This window comes from Eumetopias jubatus, unplaced genomic scaffold (assembly GCF_037043125.1).
Source record: "Eumetopias jubatus isolate StellerSeaLion01/CBP00866 unplaced genomic scaffold, mEumJub1_p1.0 scaffold_7, whole genome shotgun sequence".
In the NCBI taxonomy this organism is placed as follows: Eukaryota; Metazoa; Chordata; class Mammalia; order Carnivora; family Otariidae; genus Eumetopias; species Eumetopias jubatus.
The window spans coordinates 73,692,823-73,713,211 of record NW_028274813.1 but is presented as its reverse complement, the minus strand read 5'-3'; positions in this window follow the sequence as shown (position 1 = coordinate 73,713,211).

Sequence of the window (20,389 nt, the reverse complement as noted above, 5' to 3'; positions counted from 1 at the left end):
GTGCCTGGGTGGCTCAGTCATTAAGCATCTGCCTTTGGCTCAGGTCATGGTCCCAGGGTCCTGGGATCGAGCCCCGCATCGGGCTCCCTGCTCCGCGGGAAGCCTCCTTCTCTCTCTCCCACTCCCCCTGCTTGTGCTCCCTCTGTCGCTGTCTCTCTCTGTCAAATAAATAAAATCTTTAAAAATAAATAAATAAAAATGGCCCAAAATAAACATACCAGTTTAGAACATAGTATGTTCTAAAAACATGTGTTTTGGGCACCTGGGTGGCTCAGTCGGTTAAGCGTCTGCCTTCGGCTCAGATCATGATCCTGGGGCCCTGGGATCAAGTCCCACATCAGGCTCCCTGCTCAGCAGGGAGTCTGCTTCTCCCTCTCTCCCTACCCTCCCCCAGCTTGTGTTTTCTCTCTCTCTCTCAAATAAATAAATAAAATATTAAAAATAAATAAATAAAAACATGTGCTTCACAGACAGGAATAATGACAGAGGTCCTTAGGGATGTAAAGGGTGAGAACCACCAGAATGGAAACCCCCTCCATCTCTCACATTTAGAATGCATATTTTGTTATGGAAACAACATTATTATCTAGAAAATAAACCAGATAATACAGATAAGTTATCCTGGATGATTGTCCCTATTTTAGAGATGAAGAAACAGAAGCAACAAGAAAGAAATGATTTACCCTAAAGATACTATGCACCCCAGATCCCTCCAAGAGGCAGCCCAGAATAAATAGGAACACTCTGGCTTTTCAGGGAGATACTCTTGGTTCTGTCACTACTATCTATTAACTAAGTGGGTCTCTGCTTGCTCATCTTTAAAATGAGAATAATAGGGACGCCTGGGTGGTGCATTTTGTTAGGCGACCAACTCTTGGTTTCAGCTCAGGTCATGATCTCAAAGTCATGAAATCGAGCCCTGCCTCGGGCTCCAAACTCAGCTGGGAGTCTGCTTCATATTCTCTCCACCCCACCCCACACCGCCCCCCCACCCCGTTCGGGGGCACACTCTCACTCTCTCTCTAAAATAAATGAACAAAATCTTAAAATGAGGATAGTAGTATCTATCTTGCGGGCTGTTTTGAGAGTGAAATGAGTCAATTTAAAAAGTACTTACCTCATAGAAGTTGCTTGAAAATGAGAGCCTGCAATTTGGCCTAAAATTTTCCATATGTGATTAGAAACTAAATTAGCTGCCTTTACTTGTGTCCAAGTTTATCTAACACATATAAACAGGTATTACTTTCACTCTCTCCAGTATTAAAAGATCAGAAGGTTAAAACAGTAATGCTGACTTCTATGTGCAGAGATGTTACTGGGCTCTCATTTCAAGGAAAACAGTTCTCTGGTCATGTTGTTATATTCTGAAAAATAATACTTTGTTAGGATTCCTTGGGGCCAGTGACCCATACACATGCATCGATGATTTTGTGTTGCCAACCCACAGCTCCCTCTGCCCCGCCTGTACAGAAACCTAGGCCAGGTCCTAGGAACACTGATAGTGCATAAGAATGAGCTTGTCAATAGCTAAATACAGAGGGCTTTTTGTTGCTGTTTTGTTCCAGGATATATATTCCAGCTTGTTTATAGTAGTAAAAGATTAGAACAAAGTGTATGCCCTGAATAACAGATTGATTAAAGAAATGATTAAATAGCTATAGAACAGAATAGAATATCATGCAGTCATTAACTAGAGTGAGGTACATCCTTTACCAAAATATATTGTTAGTGACCAAAAAATAAGGTGCAGAACACTGTGTATAAGATGCTACTATACCTGGAGTAGAATGGAGGAGATACACACAAACCTGAATACACACCAATAAGTTTATATATGTGTACAGGCTTATATATAATGTACAAACCGTGAAAAGATACAAGGAAATTGAATGCTTGCTGCTTTTAGAAAAGAACCTTGGGCCTGGAACTGAAACCCAAGAGTTCTGCTGATACTCTCTCTCCAACTTTGGTCCTCCTCCATCTTCACTCTACTGTTAGAGCCTCATGGCGCACGATGGAGGCTCATTAGATGTGTCAGTTGCTGCCCTTCTCTCTTTGGGAAAGTGTGATAGAGACAGAGCTTGGGGGCCAGTTCACAGCAGAAAGGTTAAAACCTGTGCTTTGGAAGCCGATTTGCTTTGGGATATTTAAATATCCTATGTGTGTATTTCTCCATTGTTCTCTGCAGGGCTCAAAACGCCTTTTAAAAAGATAAAGCTCGTCTCAGCCTTTGCTAAGCAGAACCGAGAGGAAAAGAAGTTGCCCTCTTGGCTCGCAGGAAGCAGGCAGCAGAGCGCCCCCTGTGGGCCAGTGCGGACAGAAGAGGGAGAGAGGGTGCCCCGCTGCGGAAGAAAGAAGCTGCCAGCCAGGGTCAGAGTCCTTGCCTGAGGGCGTTTTATTAGAGCAGCTCGGGAACAAAGTGGACCCAAGACTCAGAGAACATCACCTTAGGGTGGGATCAAGGCTTCCCGCAGCAGATGCTTCCCCCACTCCCACCCCTCACACTATGCATCCAGCAAAGATTCCCCAGGTGAAAGGAGGACTAAGGAAACTTGGAGCAAAAGCAAGTGTCAGCCTAGGGTGTCGTGCCCAGAAGGGCAATTACCCACAGAGGAAATAGAGTGGCCCTTCTTTTGTTGTCCACCCATGTCTCCTCACCCCGCCCCCTGCACATAAGGAGCCCGTGAGAGCTGGCTGGCTGGGGCCAGTGAAGGGTGCAGCTTCTGGGGAAGGAAGGAGGGGCAGGACCACAGAAGGCAATCCAACCAGGGCTCAGTGGCACTGAGACCCTCAAACTACCCACCCACGGTGGTCCTGGAGGCCAGCCCTCCAGATGAACCGGCTAGTTCTGCACACAGGCCAAGAGAAATGCAGGGACCAGATCCTAGATCTGGAAGGACAGTTGGGGGACTGGGACCCCTGGGAGGCCACACACTTGGTGATCTTGAGTTTTCAGAGGCTGAGGTAACAGTTAGTTGTCCATTGCAGGATTCTGTCACCTTCTAGGTATGACACTGCATATGTCACTTATCCTTCAGAAGCCCTAATGAATGAGGGTACTGATGGACTTGCAGACCCTGGAGACCATTCCCCTCAGCTGCTTCCTCACCAGGCCATACTGACTGGACCCACAAGGTGTCCTGGACCTCTGGGAGCTTGGATGACATCAGAAGTGCTTGGCCTGGGGGTGCCTGGCTGGCTCAGTCAGTGGAGCATGTGACTCTTGATCTCAGGCTTGTGAGTTCCAGCCCCATCTTGGGTGTGGAGATTACTTAAAAATAAAATTTAGGGGCGTCTAGGTGGCTCAGTCATTAAGCGTCTGCCTTCGGCTCAGGTCATGATCCCAGGGTCCTGGGATCGAGCCCTGCATCGGGCTTCCTGCTCAGCAGGAAGCCTGCTTCTCCCTCTCCCACTCCCCCTGCTTGTGTTCTCTCTCTTGCTGTGTCTCTCTCTGTCAATAAATAAAATATTTTTAAAAATAATAATAATAAAAATAAAATTTTAAAAAAAGAAGAAGCAGCGCTAGGCTTGGGGAAAAAAACAGTCTGATTTAGCGGCAGAAGCAGGAGCGTCCACCTCAGAACCATGTTTTCTGTAAAAGACATGAAGTAGACATCAGTCCCTGCCAGGGACACCATGTCTTCCCCCTTTCCTAGTCAAGAAACATAGTGTTGCAAATTCCCTCCACTCTCCACTCCACTTTTTCTACACAGCCTTTTCTGCACATCTCAGAAACACACTTGGTCACACCCTCTTCTACTTGACCCATTTCGCTCCGGTGAGGAGGGAGCCCCTCAAAGTCAGCTGGAAAGAAAAGATTTTTGGTGTGCTTTCCCCCTGCACAGTGTCAGTTCCTGAAGGGCACAATCTACAACACCGATCTCTGATGTCTCTGCCCAGAATGTTATCTGTCATATAGAAGGGACTCTATAAAGGTTTACAGTATAACAAAACTGGGATCAATGGATCAAAGGACATCCTTTTGGCTCCTTTTTTTTCTTTTTTAGATTTTATTTATTTATATGACAGAGAGAGACACAGCGAGAGAGGGAACACAAGCAGGGGGAGCGGCAGAGGGAGAAGCAGGCTTCCTGCTGAGCAGGAAGCCCGATGCAGGGCTCGATCCCAGGACCCTGGGATCATGACCTGAGCCGAAGGCAGACGCTTAATGACTGAGCCACCCAAGTGCCCCAACAATGACTTTTCAGTCAGTGCTTCTCTAGATAGCACCAGGGAAGATTTGTAGATACTATCTCATGCCACACAATTTGGCTTGGCACAATCTCACCCACTATGGAGGCTTTGAAGCCTGCTCCAGTTTATTTCAAGGTTCTGTACTGCCGGTCCCCATTTTGGGTCAGAGCCATTTTATCCCTTCATCTCTGAAGCAGAAGCGTTCTTTCAGTCTGAATTCTGGGCTCAGCCTTCGTGGCTTAAAGAGGAACTACTCTCCTAATGTTCACACAAAGCCAACTCAAGAGTTTGTCTGGGTTTGTACTTTGCTTGGAGCGAACATTTCTAAACTAATCTCTTTTTGGCCAACAATTCTAAACTTCTCCTGCCCTGGAGGCTTTCTCCCTCTTATCTGTACTCTAAAGAAACTCTTCTTTGCTTAAAATTCACTAACTCTGGGGCTTCCAGAAAGCCAGCAACACATCTCTTTCAGGCGCTCATTGCCTTCACTCAAAAAATACTTGGTCAGGGGATGCCTGGGTGGCTCAGTCGTTAAGTGTCTGCCTTCGGCTCAGGTCATGATCCCAGGGTCCTGGGATGGAGCCCCACATCGGGCTCCCTGCTCAGCAGGGAGTCTGCTTCTCCCTCCCCCTGCTCATGTGTGCTCTCTCTCTCCTTCTCTCAAATAAATAAAATCTTTAAAACAAAACAAAACTTGATCAGGGGGGCACCTGGGTGGCTCCGTTGTTAAGCATCTCAGGGTCCTGGGATCGAGCTCCACATCAGGCTCCCTGCTCAGGAGAGAGCCTGCTTCTCCCTCTCCCTCTGCTGCTCCCCCTGCTTGTGCTTTCTCTGTGTCTATCTCTCTCTGTCAAATAAATAAATAAATAAATCTTAAAAAAATGCAATCAGATGTTATTAGGAATCACCTATTACTACTATGTACTTGACTTTGCCTCAGTACTGAAGATACAGCCAAAATAACCCTGCACCAAGACTGTTCCCTGGGCCTCACATTTAAGAAAGGCCAACAGGTAACTAACACAAACATATAAAATAATAAATGTATTAAGGAACACATAGGTGCTTCTGTGACTTGAGGTCCAGTGTGACCCATAATCCTAAACCTCTGCTTTCATGACTGACACGGCTCTGATCCAAGGGAAATACTTCTCCACATCTCTTTCCCAACAGTCTTAAAAGGGAACTATGTCTGAGCGACAAGACTGCTTATAGATTGTTCCTCTGCCAGGATAGGAGACAGGCACTGCTTCCAAGTACTGGAAGGATCTGAGCAGCAGAAGCCCGTCAGTAAAAACAAAGGGCTGACTTGTCAAATTCTTCCTTTCAGATGGCATGACTGCAGTGCATTTTTATATTGTGATGTATCATGGTGCCAAGCATCCCTTTCCTTCTTTTCCTTCATGTTCCAATGCACAGTTCTGAAGGTACTCACAAGTTGGCACAATTTCCCCCCCACAGTTGTACATGGCAGCTGAGGCATGTTTTGCAATATTCAATTTCTTTACCCGTAAATTTGTACATATGTAGTGTGACACTTCATACTGATTCTTTACAAGACCATATATATCTAGATACTGCTTTAAGAAGTGGTAAAAATAGCAATAGAAGTCACAGAACTTTATATAATAAAATGAAAATAATCCATAACACTTACTGTGATAATTTAATGTATGCAACCCCATTTCAGTGTTACAACATGCTATGTAAAACTCACAACTCATTTCCAAATCTAAATATTGCTTTATTTTCGTTTGAGAAATTTGAGAGAGAGAGAAAGCATACAGTGAGAGGGGCATAGGGGAGGAGCAGAGCGAGGGGAAGAGAGAGAATCTCAAGCAGACTCCACGCTGAGCACAGAGCCCAATGTGGGGCTCAATCTCATGACCCTGCAATCATGACCTGAACCCAAATCAAGAGTCTGATGCTTAACCAACTGAACCACCCAGGCGTCCCAAATATTGCTTTAAGAACTGTATTGATAATATGTTACCATAACCTTTTAACAGAGCAAAATATCTTCAAACAGAAATTAATTTTTAATAGCTTACAATGATCCAAGAAAAATTAGCTACTTTGACATCCATTGCGGTCATAAGAAGAACATAAATTGTGTAAAAATCTAGACTGTAACAACAGTGATTTTGCTGAAACAGAGGCAAAAAATGAATCTTCAGCTGTGCCTTTAGAATGCCAATCTGTCTTCCTTTCTTCCTTCCAACAAGAAGACATCCAGCCTGCCATCCCCTCTCTGCTGCTTTCCCCTGAAGTGGTCTTGCCAGGACTTTGGAAGGGTGAACTGGAGGGGGCACGATTATGCGGACATTGGCTATTTCCGGTACAGAGGATTGGTAGGGCTACAGAAAGGAGACTTGAGAAGGACATCAGACTCTGGGGCTCTTCATATGTTTCTGGGTCACCGATGCTATCAGCACCTGAGGGGAATGAGCAGAGGCCAGAAGACTGCAAGCATGGGTGAGTCATGCACTTTTTGCCTCCTCCCATCCCGGGAGCACTTACATTGGCCTTCAGCCACCTCTGCTTTCAGCCATCAGTGCTTTCTCCCCTTCCCGTGAGCAAGCACTTCCTTTCCTTTTCCCAGCACCTTACCAACCCCAGCAGGAACCGTCTGTAGTTCAAACCATTTCGTAGCAAGAGATGCAATAAAGCTAGAGAATGGCTTCTTAGAACATCAGGATCAGGGCGCCCGGGTGGCTCAGTCGGTTAAGCGTCTGCCCTTGGCTCGGGTCATGATCCCAGCGTCCTGGGGTCCGGCTCCCTGCTCAGCGGGGAGCCCGCTTCTCCCCCTCCCACTGCCCCTCCCACCTGCTCATGCTCTCTCTCTGTCTCTCTCTCAAATAAATACAATAAAATAAAAAACACATCAGAGTCAGAAAAAGGAACTATTGGAGCATTTTCCAAAGCTCTGACTCCCCAGCCAGGAGTCGGAGAGGGCTGTAAGGGAGCAGAAGAATGTGACTTCAGGTGAGCCTGAAGTGACGAAGGATGGAATTAGGACAGGCCTGAGAGCCGTGGACAGGAGGGAGGGCTAAGGTAGCTGGGCCATGGCAACCGGAAGCCAGAGTCACGAGTAACTTAGGAAGGGAAGTGGGACCTGGAGAAAGTTAGGAAGAACCATGCCAACCACAGGAGGGCACTGCATCCCCATGGGCTAGCCTGGAATGTCTGGGACCAACACTGTAAAGAGGTCAGTCAAGGACAGCAAACCCCCTCTGCCTTGCTCCCAGCAGAGAGCATCTCTCCCTCTTCCTAACTCTTGGGGGTTCTTGTGCTGACACATCTATAAGAGACAGACACACAGTCACCACCCACTTCACACACCAGCTCCCGACAGATATACACACACACACTCACACGTGTACACACAAATATCATTTCCTCCCTCTTCTGAAGATTACCTTGCCAACAGTGTTATCTGTGTAGGCAAATGTGCTGAGAAGACCTGCCTTCCCTTCCATAATGCACAACACCTCTGTTTGTTTTTGTTTTTTTAAGTAGGCTCCACACCCAGCATGGGGCTCGAACTCGCAACCCCAAGATCAAAAGTCTCAAGCTCTGTGGACTGAACCAGCCAAGTGCCCCTCAAAACAGCACCTCTTGCTGGTCAAGGCTGATGCTCATTGGAGTTCTTTGCCTTTTCCTTATGTTTTGCCACTGTTTAAAAATGTCAGGGCTTCAAGATATAGAAGTAGCCTAAATGCCCATATACGGGTGAATAGGTTAAAAAAAAAAAAAATCCACACAATGGATTATTCAGCCGTGAGAAAGGAAGATATCCTGATATTTGCAACAACATGGATGGACCTTGAGCACATTATGCTAAGTGAGATAAGTCAGACAGAAAAGACAAGTATTAGATGATATCACTTATCAATGGGATCTAAAAAAGTCAAACTTATAAAAACCAGAGAGTAACATGGTGGTTACCAGTGATGAAGGATAGTTGGAAGGCAGGCAGGCAGGGGTAAGGGCCCCCGTACTAAGAGGAAACCACCCTTAAAAGGATTTTACACCACCCTGGAAGGAGCCCTCTACCCTTTCCCATGTGACAAAAATCTGATTGGATGACAGGCCCAGGGAGGGTTAATCAGATTAAAACAGCCTGCCAACAGGCCCATAAAAATCCCTAGACTTGGAAACTCCAGTGACAACCCTCTCGGGTCTCCTCCCTCCTCAGGAGCTTTGTACCATGGCTTAGCTATCCCTCAATAAACTTACTCTGCCACCCTACCACTCTGTCTGGTCTACCTCTTCATTCTTCAGAGCATTACAGAGAACCACGGGCACTGATGGAGAAAAAAAGTCCTGTAACACCAGGGGATAGGGGGTGAGGGGATAAGACTGATGTTGTTTAAGGGTACAAACTTACAGTGAGTAGTAACTAAGTCATAGTGATCTAACTCACAGTATAATGAATATAGACAATACTGTACTACATTATCAAATTTACTAAGAGACTAAAATGTAATTATCCCAAAGACTAAAAGGAATGGATAATTATGTAATGTGGTAAAGGTGCTAAATTTAGCTGCAAAGGCAATCATATTACAATGTATAAATATATCAAGTTAGCACATTGTACATCTTAAATTTACACAATGTTATATGTCAAATATATTCGATTTTTATTTATTTATTTATTTTAAAGATTTTATTTATTTGACAGAGAGACACAGCGAGAGAGGGAACACAAGCAGGGGGAGTGGGAGAGGGAGAGGCAGGCTTCCTGCCGAGCAGGGAGCCCGATGCGGGGCTCGATCCCAGGACCCTGGGATCATGACCTGAGCCGAAGGTAGACGCTTAATGACTGAGCCACCCAGGTGCCCCCAAATATATTCAATTTTTTAAAAATCAGGGCTTTTGATGATACCCTATCTGTCCTCATCCTAAGTTCAAATGTTCTTCCTGATGCCAAGCTTTGCCTTCATAAGAAAGAATGGCAGGAGATCAAGGGAGAAGTCAATTGTGATTCATCTTGGAGAAAAATATTCTCATATCAAAGTATAGGTTCCCTGTCTGTTATCAGTCAGCCTTCTGAAAAACAATAGAGAGAAAATTACAATTATCCGGAGGCTGAAGCATTTTTCTTGAAGTGTTCTCGGGGAGAAAGAAGTGGATTGACCTCATAAAAATCAGTTAAGAATTCTCTGAGCAACCCTGGGATTCCAAACATTCCTCTATCAGTGTCACCCACCTGGAGGAGGAGTCCAAAAGTCTAGGTGAGTGTGTGGTCCCCACTGCAGCAAGAAGAGGGTTTGATGAGGCTGGAAAGGACCTCAGAATGTCTGATTTAAGAAGCCAACATTTTAAATAACAGCTCCGTTTTTTTTTCTTATAGAGAAATATTCAATACATAGTCAATACAGAAATGTTAGGAAATTTGGAAAAATGACAAATCTTAAAGAAAAACAAAAAACAAAGAGTCAGCTGTAATCTCACCAGCCAAAAATAGACACTCTTCTTATTCACAAATTTCCAACCAATATTTTTTCTGATTATATTTAAAACTAAAATGTGTGATAGGATGCATAGTATTTTATGTTCTGCTGCTTTTTTTTTTTTCCTTAACAATATAAAGAGAATGTTTTCCCATTCCCATCAGCTTTCTCCTGGGGTGTATTTTATAGTGGCAGCATTATTTTCCATCCTAGATTTCCATCACTTACTTATCCGTTCCCTTATTGCTGAGTGCTTGGGTTATTCTCTCCACTCAGGCCAACAGTCTGACAAGTGATAACCGTGTCTGAAATTTTGCCTCAGTGCTGGTGGCCTTTCCCCTCGAGGTGTTTCAAGTGTACGTGATCACCAGGGTGGGGACCTGTTCTCCTTGAAGTTCTTGTTCTTTGTTTCAGTTTAGAGGGCTGTTGTAAGACAAAACTCCATGGAGTAAATCTGAATATCTAATTGACTTTACTAATCAATGCATGAATCAGAAAGCACCCCAGCTAGCAAGTAGAGGGGAGCTCCTAGGAATTGTCAAAATGGAAGGTTTTCATAGGAAAGAGGGTAGGACAAGAAATTATTAGCAAAGGAAAAGAAAGGATTGTATCAAGACAGGACATCTTGGGGCAGGGGGAACTGCAGGGTTTTTATCATGTATATTACTACACTAGTGCTGATCAGGAAATTTCATATTGACCGTTAAAATATGGCATTCGTGGAATAGATTGAAACTAATTAAATCACTTATTCCCTGGAACCAGGCAGTCTTGGCATCCAGAAGTCCGGCACCAGTGGTCTGGAATACACACATGTGGCCTCGCCCAGTTACTCTCACCGGGTTGCTCCCTAGATGTTATCTATGGTGCTGGAAGCCTCCAAAGAAATTAACTCCTTGTCCCTTACAAGAAGGACATACACTAAGGCATGTGTAAGATGAGGGTGCGGGTCCTAGCAAGACTAGAAGCAGGAAAAAAACAGCTTTTTTTTTTTTTATGGGGTCCCTTCAAGTTTCCCTGTCTTAATTAGATCTTCTAATTTACTCAGTTGAATTTTTTTCTCCAACAATGGAAAGTGAGTAACAAGAAGAGACTGAGCATAGCTCTAAGATACATAGAAGTGAATCAGAAGGCTGTCCGTCAACTAATATTGGACACGTATTATAAATTGCATGATTTGTTTAAGTATTTTTAAAAGATGCCTCATCCTCCACTGAAGTGAGCTTGTTTTGACAGAGGGTTTTCACCTCATCTTGTCAAATTATAAAATTTTTTGTTCTTAAGAAGTCTCATAAACAGGGTGATGTAGGAAAGACATTAGGGTTCAAAGCCGACAACCAAGAAAGAATTCTTGAGACGTCTTTGGTGCAAAAAGGTGGTTTTATGAAAGCGCGGAGACAGGACCCGTGGGCAGACAGAGTCGCACGAGGTCATGAGGAGTATCCCATTATATACTTTCAAGTTGGGAGGGGGTTAGGGATAGCGTCTAAGGAATTTTGGAAGCAAGGTTTCCAGGACCTTGAGGGGGGCTAGCTATTGTTGGGATGAGGTCATTTATTACTGTCTAATAAAACCTTAGTCATGAGACCCTTCAGATGTGTATCAGTGGGTCATATGCTTGGGGGATGACTGCCAACATGTATCTTCAGGGGTAGAGATAAAGGAAGTTTCCAAAGGAATTTTTACAGGTTAAAGTAGGCTTAGAGGATCCTGGGGGTTGGGCTAAGATTGCCTTTTGCCCTTAGCAAAGTATCAACAACAAGACAGTTGAGGCCCTAGAGGAATGTCACTCTGCCTGTTTCAAGGACTTGTCAGTGGGCTGTAGGTAGTAAGGAAATTTAATATTTTTTCTTCTGCCTTTATTTCTCACATCACAGGGGCGCCTGGCTGGCTCATTCAGTGGAGCATGTGACTCTTGATCTTGGGGTCGTGAGTTTGACCACCACGTTTATGTAATCTTGTTTTTAAACTTGTCGTTTTTGAGAGAAATTATTTTATTTTATTTTATTTTACTTTTTTAGTAATCTCTACACCCAACAGGGGGCTCAAACCCACAACCCCAAGATTAAAAGTCCCATGCTCTTCCGACTAAGCCAGCCAGGTGCCCCTCGAGAAATTTTTAAAGAAAACGTGTTTATATCTGAAAATGAGTAATGTGTACATGTTGTCTGCTTTCGAGAGAAAGGTTATGGAAGAATGAATGAGAGTCCAGCGCCAGAGTCCTGGCTGCAGTAACCCCCAGTCTCTGGTAAGAGTTCTAGCATAAAAGCCTGTGCCACTATACACTATCACTGAACACTGAGCATCAAGCACCAATCTCTTGCCCTTCTCTCTTTTTTTTTTTTTTCAGTTTTTTTTAACACTTTTTTGCATTTCTAATGGGGAAAGTTGCAACAGGGTTTTTTTTCAAATAATTTTTTTATTATTATTTATTCATTTGAGACAGAGAGATACAGAGTGAGAGAGAGAGAGCAGGAGCAGTGGGGAGAGGCAGAGGAAGAGGGAGAAGCAGACTCCCTGCTGAGCAGGGAGCCCGATGCCGATGCCTGGGCTCGATCCCAGGACCTGGATGGAGATCATGACCCGAGCAGAAGGCAGACACTTAACGACTGAGCCACCCAGGCACCTCATGCATCAGGTTTTTTGCAGACCATGACCCCCAGTCTCTGAGGCTACTCCAGCCTCCTTGGGCAAAAACAAGGAAGAAAATCTTGTAGCCTGGCACTGAGACACTGATTGTTCCTGTTAAGTTGGCGTGTCTCCCTGTTGTCCTACCCCACACATTCTCTTGCTCCCTGCTTAGCTCATTGGCAGATATAAATGTAAATGTTGTATTAGTCAAATGAGTGGGTATGTGTCATAAATATTTTCTCTCAGTATTGCCTACATTTTGAAATCCTGAACCTAAGAGTTTTACATGTAACCTTGAGTTATTACACAAAATAAAACACATATCCTTTCCTCTTGTAGTTCTTAGCCTGCTGAATCCTTGAAAGGCATAAGAAAGATATATAGCAACCCCTTTCATTCAACTTGGCCAATCTCATGAGTCTCTGTCACTCTAAGAGAATTTTCCTAGCCTCATCCTCCTCTCTTGGACAACCATCACCCTGAGACCAGGGTCATTTTTTTTTAAAGGTTTTATTTATTTATTTGAGAGAGAGCGAGAGTGAGAGAGCACAAGCGGTGCGGGGGGTGGGGCAGAGCAGCAGAGGGAGAGAGAGAAGCAAGCTCCTCCCTGAGTAGGGAGCCCAGGACAGGGCTTGATCCCAGGACTCTGGGATCATGACTTCAGCCGAAGGCAGATGCTTAACCGACTGAGCCACCTAGGCGCCCTACCAGGATCATGTTGAATTGCATTCCAGCAACAAAGAAGTCCAGCCGGTAGAAATGCACAATGTCTACTTGCTGAATATGTAACTTGGTCCCCGAAATTATTAACAGGACCTACTAACCTGAATTCCTATTTTGGAATATATTAGTATCTTTATAACCTCCCCATTTCTATACTGTACCAAGTATAGTTTACAAAGCTCAGTCAAATGACAGGAGCCTAAACATCTGACATTAGAATGAGTTTGGTAATTCAGTTGATAATGACATTTTCCCCTTAATTACCGGGGGGCGGGGAGAAGAATGCATCTCACTTGATTCTCAATCAACCTAAAATATACTGAGATCCCAAAAATGAACATAAAACACAAGACACAGAATCAATAATCAAAAATAGAAGAAACATTCTTTGGCAGGGAGGTGGGGAGCTAATTGTAGAAATAGATAGAGATCATAGAGTCCCATCCTACGCAGAAGTAATACAAAAATATTGCCTTCTGAAAAATGTCTAAAACATAACAAAAGCAAAGGCATTCTGGAAGTTCCTAAATAGGAAAAGAGGACCACAAGAGAGGAATACAGATAATAATAGTCCATGGAATTCCATTGAAAAAATAAAAACTACCCTACGGACACCAAGAAACAAAGGATATTTGATCCTTTTTACATATATTGTATTCTTATGTGAAGACAACAGAGAGACAGTTTTAGATCATTAATATTTACTTAAGTGACATTTCTTTTTTTTTTCTAGATTTTATTTATTTATTTGACAGAGAGAGAGACAGCGAGAGAGGGAACACAAGCAGGGGAGTGGGAGAAGGAGAAGCAGGCTTCCCGCGGAGCAGGGATCCCGATGTGGGGCTCGATCCCAGGACCCTGGGATCATGACCTGAGCCGGAGGCAGACGCTTAACCGACTGAGCCACCCAGGCGCCCCTTAAGTGATATTTCTGAGTGCCCTTGATGTGGCAAGCACTATGCTAAGTGCTCTGTATGTAGAGTGGTGAAGAAAATAGACATGCACCTGCATTTTAAAAAAATCCTCTCCCCACATACCTTGCTTGTGACAATAATTATAAAGTATATGTCAAATATTGAGCTGTATACCTGTGAAGAAAGGCTTGAAAGAGGATGTTGCCTATTCATCCGAGTGATAACCAGTAACGTCAGTATCCATGTGCCTTACAAACGAAGAACAGATATTTCTCAGACTAACTCGGAGGGGTGTATTTGAACTAAGAAGAAAATCTTTCTATCGCATCGGTTAATTACCCTCAGTAAGAGCCCATCATAACCGGGCACACTGCACATTTGGCATCAAGACTATGACTTGGGACCTCTTTTGTATACTGCATCAGTGGATCAAGTGAGGACAAATCATTTATCAAATCTGGGAAAGATAAAAGACAAACATCAAAGATGAAAAGGTAGTGCAGGTCATCACCACATGGCTCTGCTAGCTTGGTAAGTAAAATCAAAGTCCCAGAGAGCTATAACCAAGAATTAGCTAAACTATGACATTCTATTTTATCACAGTTCAGAACAGCTCCCCTAATTTTTGCTGAAGATACTTCAGTAATATCACTTACCTCTGAAAGAATGTAGAGGACTAATGAGTAGAGTTGATTGGGGTTTACTTCAGAACAAAAGAAAAGACACAGCACACTCCAGCTCCAAGGGAGAGAGGTGGAGGGGGAGAGAAGGGAGAGAAGGAAAGAGAGAGAGCAAGAGAAAGAGAGAGGAAGACAAAGGAGGGAGGGAAGAAGAAGGGGAAGACTGGCTTTCTAAAGGCACAGCTAAAGCAACAGTTCAAAGGCAACATTCTGAAAACATGGGTACCATTCTTCAGGACCCAGTGTACTTATTAAACCAGAGACCTCTAAATGATACTGTGTCCCAAATAGGAAGAATACACGGTTCCAGCAACCAAAGAGCAGAAGCAGAAGTGACTCCACTTACCATCATGCCCACTGACCCACTGGGAAATTTTGTACTTTCATCTCTGTAACTCTGGGCTCTGCAGGGCCAAAGGTCCAGGTCCCCAAAGTGGATGCACTCCTGCCAAGTTCCTATTGAACTGCAAACTACAGCTGCTGCCAGGATACTTCTTGGGTCCAGGGGCCAGCAGGTAAGAAGAGGAATTACCAGGAGTGCCTGGCTGGCTCAGTCCATAGAACATGAGATCTCGGGGTTGTGAGTTCGAGTGCCACGTTGGATACAGAGATTACTTAAAAATAAAATCTTAAAAAAAAAAAAAGTGGAGGGGCCCCTGGGTGGCTCAGTTGGTTAAGTGTCTGCCTTCGGCTCAGGTCATGATCCCAGGGTCCTGGGATCCAGCCCCACACTGGGGTTCGGCGGGGGGGGGGGTCCCTGCTCAGCGGGGTGCCTGCTTCTCCCTCTCCCTTTCCCTGGCTCTCCCCCTGCTTGTGCTCTCTCTCTGTGTGTCAAATAAACAAATAAAATCTAAAAAAAAAAGAAAAAGATGGAGTTACCAGACTGTCAGGGTTAAATAGCCCTGATTAGCAGGAGGAAGGGTATAGGGCTGCTTTTACACAATGAGGACAGACTGGAATTCATGTAGAACCCAAGTGATCTATTTGGGTGCTTCCTAGAAGTCCCATGCTCCATTGTAACTGTGAATATGCGTGTTCAGCAATCTCAGCCAGAGAAAGATATGACTATCAAGGATTTGGACCCCTCAGGAATGAAGGTTTGGGTCATAATACCAGGTAAGCCACTAAGACTTAAGGACATGATAGTGGAGGGTGAGGGGAAACTAGAATGGATAGTAACGGAGGGAGTAGATGGGGGCCATTTGCACCCCTGAGATCAACAGCAGTGACAGTGGCTATAATTTGCCCCACTAACCTCCTTCTAAGTTTCTCTTTAGGAACAGAAGCCCATGTGAAGGTTGAAGGAATTGTCCCTTGAACCCACCTGGAGAAGTAGATCTGTGTGGCTCTAGGCAGCTATGAAAATGCAACTCCTCAGATCTCCTGCTATGCGGATCATAATTGACCGGTTGCCCCAACTGCCACACTGAATCTGCTACACTCCCCATGGGCTGCCCTCAACCAATCAGTGCGGCAAGGATACTAAGTCAGCCCCATTTCTGCCAGATGCAGGATGCCTTTAACCATGACCTGGGGCTCAAAGATTCTCCATCAGCCTGGCTGAAACTCTTAGAACTGTGCATATCCAGCCTGTTTTTCTTCCCTCCCTTTTCCACAGAGGTCAGACTTGATTCCCACTCTGACAGTTCTTCCTGCCTCCTAGGGCTTCCTCTCCCTTTCCCCTTCACAGGAATTGCTCCCAATAAATCTCTTATAAGCCTAATCCCATCTTAATGTCCACTCCACTGAGAACTAAAATAACAAAGACATGTTCACAAAACGGATTAAAACTGCAACCCATGAGGGCGCCTGTGTGGCTCAGTCAGTTAAGCATCTGCCCTTGGCTCAGGTCATGATCCCAGGGTTCAGGGATCAAGTCCTGCATCAGGCACCCTGCTTCACACAGAGTCTGCTTCTCCCTCTGCCCCTCCCCCAACTTGTTCTCTCTCAAATAAATAAATAAAATCTTTTTTTAAAAAATGCAACCCATGGTTTCAAAAGAAAATAATCCAAGACATGAAAGAACAACATGCATCAAAATTAGAAAAAATTTCAGGAAAAAAGGTGACATATTCAGGAAGAGTTACAAATAAAAGTAAAAAATGGGGCTCCTGGGTGGCTCAGTCAGTTAAGAGTCTGCCTTTGGCTCAGGGGATCAAGCCCCGAGTCAGACTCCCTGCTTGGTGGGGAGCCTGTGCTTCTCCCTCTTCCTCTGCCCCTCCCTTTGCCCCCTTCCCTTGCCCCTTCCCCTTTGCCCCTCCCCCTGCTGTGCTTTCTCTCTATCAAATAAATAAAATCTTTAAAAAAAAGTAAAAGCCATTTAAAAGATAAAGACTAATCTAGAAGACAACAAATGCAAATAAACACAACAAATAATGCTTTAAGAGAATAGAAGATTTTTTTAAAAGGGAAAACTTTATACAAAGACATGAAAGAGATAAAAAATGGCACCGCTTGGGAACTTTGATGACAGAATTTCTTTAATTTCCCAAGAAACTTACTTTAGTTGCTTCAAACCTTCATTGTTGAGAGTTTCTCTAAACCTAATTATTAGCCATTTCCCTTTTTCATAAACTTGTGGAGAAAACCAGATAGTCATCATCCATCTCTAACCAAATTATCCAAACCTTCCTCAGAGAATTTTTTTTAAGATTTTTATTTATTTATTTGAGAGAGAGAGAATGAAGAGAAAGAGAGCATGTGGTGGGGGGGGCGGTGGTGAGAGGGAGAACAGACTCCCAACCGAGCAGGGAGCCCGATGTGGGACTCGATCCTGGGATTGCAGGATCATGACCCGAGCTGAATGCAGTCACTTAATCAACTGAGCCACCCAGGTGCCCTCAGATAATTTTTTGCCCATTTACTTACTTTGGGGGTAAGAAGTGGGGGGTATTTCTTTTTAATGTTTCCTAGTTTCTCCACATTTATGTCTGGTGTTTTTTTTTTTAATGTAATTCAACATTACTAATTGGAAATACTACTCCAATCAAGGTATGAAACCAGCATTAATGTAGCAGAACTCATGGATTAGTTATGAAATGGGCTCATCTATGCTTTGGGGGGATTGTGACTTGGTCAAATGATTAGACTCAGATCGTCAACCTAGTTTACCCTGTTAAGCTTTTCCAAGCATGGAAACAAAGAGTGGTGACTTTATCAACGTCATCAACAAATATCGATTAAGCATTTTCAATGAAAAAAGAACTTGATCAAACAGTGTTCACTGTTTTAGAGGTCTTAAAGACATCCTCAATCCATGAGGAGGGTGGTGTGGAGGTTTTTGTTTTGTTTTGTTTTTATGAACAATACTTCGGATTAAGAACAAAGACACATAAAATTTAGGTCTAAGTCAGATTTTGAGAATTTGTGTTACCGAAGGAAGGAAACAATCCCAATTACGTCAATGTCAGAATAAATCTATGTTGGTAGTTCAACACGAAAAACAGGAGGGACATCTAGAGGTACCACTAAGGTCTCCTGCTCCTTACTTCTAAGTCTCCAGTGCTCAGTCTTACTTAGCCCCAAATATCCCCACTTTCAAGTCTGTCTTGGAAATAAGACATGAAATTATAATAAAAATAAAAATATGATTATGTCTCTTCAAGTTCCCAAAATACATATGGTAACACATATGATAATAATATCAACATATTGAGAGTTTACTTGGGCCAGACATTATCTCATTAAACCTCTCACTCTAGTAACCCTGTGAGGTAGCAACTCTTACTATCTTGCTTTTCTAGAATGCAAATTCAGACTGCCAGATTCCAGATGGCAAGCATTTTATTCCTATGTTCTATTATCTTCCTATGACAAAAAATAATATAGCTAATTTATGTTAGAGCTAACCTACAGTGACAGGGATACTTTATTTTGCTAATACTTGAGCCAACAATTTAAAGTAAAAGCAAAGTTGAGGGCGCCTGGGTGGCTCAGTTGGTTAAGCGACTGCCTTCAGCTCAGGTCATGATCCTGGAGTCCTGGGATGAGTCCCACATCGGGCTCCCTGCTCGGCAGGGAGTCTGCTTCTCCCTCTGACCCTCTTCCCTCTCGTGCTCTCTCTCATTCTCTCTCTCACAAATAAATAAATAAAATCTTTAAAAAAAAATAAAGTAAAAGCAAAGTTGAGATGCCTGCGTGGCTCAGTCATTGTCTGCCTTGGGCTCAGGTCATGATCCCAGGGTCCTGGGACCAAGTCCCACATTGGGCTCCCTATTCAGTGGGGAGCCTCTTCTCCCTCTGCCTGCCATCCCCCCTTGTGCTCGCTCTCTTGCTCTCTCTCTCACAAATAAATAAACAAAATCATAAAGTAAAAGCCAAGTGTCACAAGAGATGAGGCTAAGTGTGTCAGTGTGAATTAAAGTGAGGGGTAAAAAAGGTGAACCCAAAAAGAAGGAGAGCAGTGACTATAGAATTTACAACGCCTGTCTTAAGCAACCTTCAAGAGTCCTTCCAGAGAATTCAATTTATAAAGTCAAAGCCTCCTTTAATGGAATCAAAGTTTACTAACCTAAATGCAAACCAGACATTTAACTCTCCGATGGATGTAGTTCCCCATATTTTACCCCATAATTATCATATTTGGACTCTTGCAGTTGCAGCAAATGCAACACTTTCACCCATCCAGTCAGCAGATATCAAAACGTTAAGATATTGCATAGTTGACTAATATGCTAAGAGAATCAAGAGGGCACACAGAGCAGTGAGTTCATTTTATTTTATTTTATTTTAAAGATTTTATTTATTTATTTGAGAGAGAGAGAGCACAATCGAGCACAAGCAGGGGGAGGGGCAGAGGGACAGGGAGAAGCAGACTCCCCTCCGAGCAAGGGAGCCCGACATGGGGCTCGATCCCAGGACCCGGGGATCATGACCTGAGCCGAAGGCAGTCGCCCAACCAACTGAGCCACCAAGGCGCCCCGTGAGTTCATTTTAATGCTACATGTCAATTTAACACTTCAGGACTTTTAGCATATTGTTCCCAGTTAACTTGCTAATTTGCATTCCAAGTGCCAACAATACCCGGTAGAGCATATGTTTAACCAACTGAGCCACCCAGGCGCCCTTCGGTAGAGCATATGTTTAAAGGTGAAGCTCAGACTTAGACTGCCACGTTTATTTCTTTATTTTTAGAAGATTTTATTTATTTATTTATTTATTTATTTATTTGAGAGTCCGTGAGTGGGGGGAGAGACAGAGGGAGAAGAGAGAATCTCAAGCGAAGCGGGGAGCCCAATTTCACAACCCTGACATCATGACCCGAGCTGAAATCAAGCGTCCCACCCTCAACCAACTGAGCCACCCAGGGGCCCCTAAACTGCCTAGGTTTAAATCTAATTGTCATCTAACAAGGTTTGTGATCTTGGGCGTGATATTTAAACATCTGAATACTCACTTTCTTCAACTGCAAAAGGGGGTTAATAGAATGTATCTCACAGATAGCAGGGACTAAATGCGGTTTATTACGTAAATGTGCTTGCCACAGCATCGGGCACGTTCTAAGTGTTAGCTATTTATCTAAGAGGACAATTTAATAGAAGAATAATATGTAAAAACAAAACCAAAAAACCACTGAATCTATTAGCTATTAATTTCTGTTATCTTGGGTTGCCTAAATTTGGGTTTTTCTTATCTTTCCCTTATTGCATTCTCCCGTTCTCACACGGGGGTAAAAATCCCAAGACTTCAGAGCTCTCCACAGAGAAACGCAAGGAACACAGGTAGGTAATACATCCAGAAATAGTCTTTTGCTGTCTATGGCGCTTCTCTAGAGAGCCCAGGAAAGGGC